At 44.0% G+C, this 3,713-nt stretch overlaps 1 non-coding gene across 1 annotated transcript; it reads left to right on the top strand.

Moving 5' to 3' along the window:
- The first annotated feature begins 1,344 nt into the window (after positions 1–1,344).
- On the top strand, positions 1,345–1,451 carry LOC147942466 (small nucleolar RNA R71). The gene has a single exon (XR_015560581.1). It is a non-coding gene; the product is annotated as a small nucleolar RNA R71 (small nucleolar RNA).
- The last annotated feature ends 2,262 nt before the right edge of the window (positions 1,452–3,713 follow it).

Raw genomic sequence — 3,713 nt, 5'->3', positions numbered from 1 at the left:
AGCACTTTGTTTTGCAGCACAGCACTGCACTCTCTTGAAACCATCATCACGTTCTCTTCCTCTGACACTCTCCCAGAAACTAACCCTTTCACATATCTCTTCAAAGCAGGTATCATCTGAACAGCATCAGCTAGGGGTAGTTTTACCGTCAATTCTCTCAACATCTCCTAGCACTTTGCATCCTCCAAATCCTTGCAAGATTTCTTAGGAGGAACAGGGTAAGGAACCCTAGGGGTGTACACGCGTGCAGGAGGTACCTCAGTAGGAACGGTCTGATCGGGAGTCGGGAGCACGTGCTCGCTGGGTGGGAGCACATGCTCGCCGGATGCTTCGGCTTCTTTTTTACTAAACGGTGGAGTCTCAGCAGCATGTTGAGGAAGGTATTCTTCAGCAATACCCTTGCCCTTGTCAAGCCTAGCGGATGGTGCTTCTCTAGGGGGTAACTTCTTTCCTCCCCTTAGCTCAATCGCATTGACATAGTCGTTCCGCGGGTTTGCTTCCCCTTTTCCGGGCAGAGTCCCAGGAGTTCTTTTCACGGCTTCAGCAGTCTGTGCAACCTGAAGATCAAGCTTCTTCACATGTGATATTACTGCCTCATACTTCCCATTAAGGTCATTGTACATGGTATCGACCTTAGCGTTGATTTCCACTGAAGCTTTTTGTTGATTCACCAAGAGTTGTTGCATCATGTTTTTCAGCTCATCTTGAGAGCTGCTAGCAGGTGAAGATCCCAACTGCTGGTTGGTGAAAGGCGGTGCTTGCTGAGCGCTTGTATATGCCTGCTGGTTCCCCCCTTGGAAACGGTTTTGAGTGGGCACAAACTGTTTGCCTTGGAAGTTGTTTGAGAAGGTTTTCTGATAACCCATCTGATTCTGAGCTCCTTGCTGCGGATACACCTGATCCTGAGGATTCTCCACGTTGGTGCTTCTATAGGACAAATTCGGATGGCTTTTGTAGTTCGGGTTGAAACCCCTGTTCTGCATAAAACCTTGCCCACTTACATAATTAACCTCCATCGTTTCATCCTCTCCATCACAAATCTCCTGAGCTAGCGTCATGTCTCCGGTCTCATCGACAAAATGGACAGTTTTCTGGCTTCCCTTCAGAAGAAGGTTCACCTTGGCTGTCAACTCGTCGATCTTTTGCGTATCGACACTGTTGACCTTCACGGACCTGTCATACTCAGGAGCCTTGTTGCTGGAGCTTGCAGCTAGGTTCTCAATCAACTGATATGCTCCTTCCTTAGACTTTGTCATAAAATCCCCATTGTTGGCCGAGTTGAGAGCGTTTCTGTAGTCCCAGTTAACTCCATCATAGAAAATGCCCAGAATCTGTTCATCACTGAATCCATGGTGCGGACACTCTCTACGGTACTCTTTGTACCTCTCCCAAGCCTCGCAGAAGGCTTCTCCAATGTGCTGTTGGAACGATGAAATCTTGTTCCTCAGGGCAGCGGTCTTAGCCTTGGCGTAGAAATGGTCCAGAAACGCAGATCTACACTGTTCCCATGATGTCAGAGACCCAGGTGGCAATGACTTCAGCCAACGTGAAGCTCTATCCGCAAGAGAGAAGGGAAAGAGCTTGTACTTCAGAAAGTCTTGCGGTATCCCATTTGAACCAGTGGTGCTACATATCTCCTCAAAATTCTCGATGTGGTCCATCGGAATCTCAGCTGGGAGACCGTGAAATAGGTGCTGCTTCACTAGAGAGATTATCTGTGGCTTGATCTCAAAATCTTGTCTCGGGATGGTAGGAGGAACAATCGCCGCTCAGTTGGTGTAGAACACATGCGGGTTGTCCTTGTCCCCAATGGACGGTTGTGGCGGCGCGGCTCTTTCGTGTTGAGCACGGAGCAACTGCCCCAACTGTTGTCGAAGTTGCTGCAACTCGGCAGCCATATCCTCATTGTTTCTGTTGTCACCCATGTTGACGGATTGAAACTTTCTGTTCTTGCGGTTTGTTCTTTCTGCGAAAGAGAGCTCTGCGGCTGACAAAGCAACTAGTTCTTCGGTGTTGTTTCTTCTTGTAGATCTTCTTGACATGCACCTGAAACACACGCAAAGAAGAAGCAGAAAGACAAATCAGTAAGGTCTTAGTCTAGTAATTTCGCCGAAAACCAAAGGTAAAAATTTGGTCCCCGGCAACGGCGCCAAAAACTTGATACACAGAGTTTTAAACCCTATTTTCCTACTGCAAGTGCACAGCAAAGAAGTAGTACTTAGGGGTCGAATCCCATGAAGACCAAGTTTTACTCTATGGTTCTATTGGTTCAATTTCAAGCTAAGACAATTCAAAGTTGGGTTTGTTTGGTAACAATAACGCGATTAAAACGGTATAAAAAGGCAATAAGCAAAACACTAGATCAGGGGTAATTCTCGAGAATTTCAGAGATAACAACTAAACAACTATTCAGGGCATAGATTAAGTATCAGTCTAGAACTCAAACATAAATATAAACTGATCCACTGTCGTGGTATCAATAACTCTATCTGATCGATTCTGTGCGGAAACGCGGAGCACATGCTCAGACATCCGGAGCACATGCTCGGCGGTCCATAAACCCTAAACTGTCGTTTGAGCCCAGAATCGCAGACAAGCATTAAAGAACATGAATGATAAGTTCACAAATCACCTACACATCAACTTTCGCAGGTCTAGGATAATTTGCCCACTAATGTCTTTTCTAGCAACCTATTACACTTTTGATGAATAGATAAACCTAGAATCATAGATTGGGTGATCAAATCAACCTAAGCATTAAGTCTAACAATAGTGAAGACAATCGATTATATAAAGCCCTATTTGTGTTCTGTTGCTAACCCATGAAACCCCTTTTGAAACCCCTAATCTAGCAAAGAAAACTACTCAGACATAGAGAAATGAATCATAGCAAAAGATGAGAAATTCAATGACATAAAAATAAAAAAGGGTTCAGAGAATGCTTCACAAGGTAGCCGCTCTTCTCCCTCTCACAAAAACGTCGCTCAAAAAACCAAAAGAAAAGGTATATTATCTCCCCTAAAAACCCTAGGTTAAATAGCATACAAGTAGAGAAAAATAAGGAAAGATTCCAAATTCAAATCTCCCTATTAAAAAGCGATCTCAGCCCTCTTTCTCTCACAAAGGATCGCCTAAAATAAGGGGAATTAGGCAGGGAATCGGCGCCTAGATGCTTGCCACGTGTCGTCATGAAACCGTAGAGTTGGGAGCATGTGCTCGGAAATCGGGAGCATGTGCTCCTGGGTTTAAAATCAGCTTTTCTGCTCCAATTCAACTCCTTTCTGCTCCGATTGCTCCTGCTGTTCCAATCCTTGCTTTTAGCTTCCTAGCCTCTTATTATAACCTGAAAAGGACTCAAACAACTACAAAACTATCAAATAAACGGGGTCAAAGTGAGTCAAAACCGTAACATATCACTAGACTAGGATCAATGCCCAAGTTAATAGTACTTTGATGCTAGTTGAGTGAGCTAGAAACATAAGATTGAACCAAGCCTTGAATTCCTATATTGCATTTTGGTCTAAATTGAAGCATGTTGTGATTTGATGTCATTTCCTACTTATAAGAACCTAATATTGACTTGTAATTATCTGGTTGTGTATTGTTTTAAACTCATGGATACCATACACATATTTGGATCATCTTTTTCCTTTTTACCACTCTTGTTGATCCAAGTAGCTGATTTCACTTTTAAATCAGTTTCTCCAACCCTT

The sequence above is a fragment of the Camelina sativa genome, chromosome 6 (assembly GCF_030686135.1).
Source record: "Camelina sativa cultivar CO46 ecotype springtype chromosome 6, ASM3068613v1".
NCBI classification, from domain to species: Eukaryota; Viridiplantae; Streptophyta; class Magnoliopsida; order Brassicales; family Brassicaceae; genus Camelina; species Camelina sativa.
This window is presented reverse-complemented; position numbering and strand designations above follow the sequence as displayed.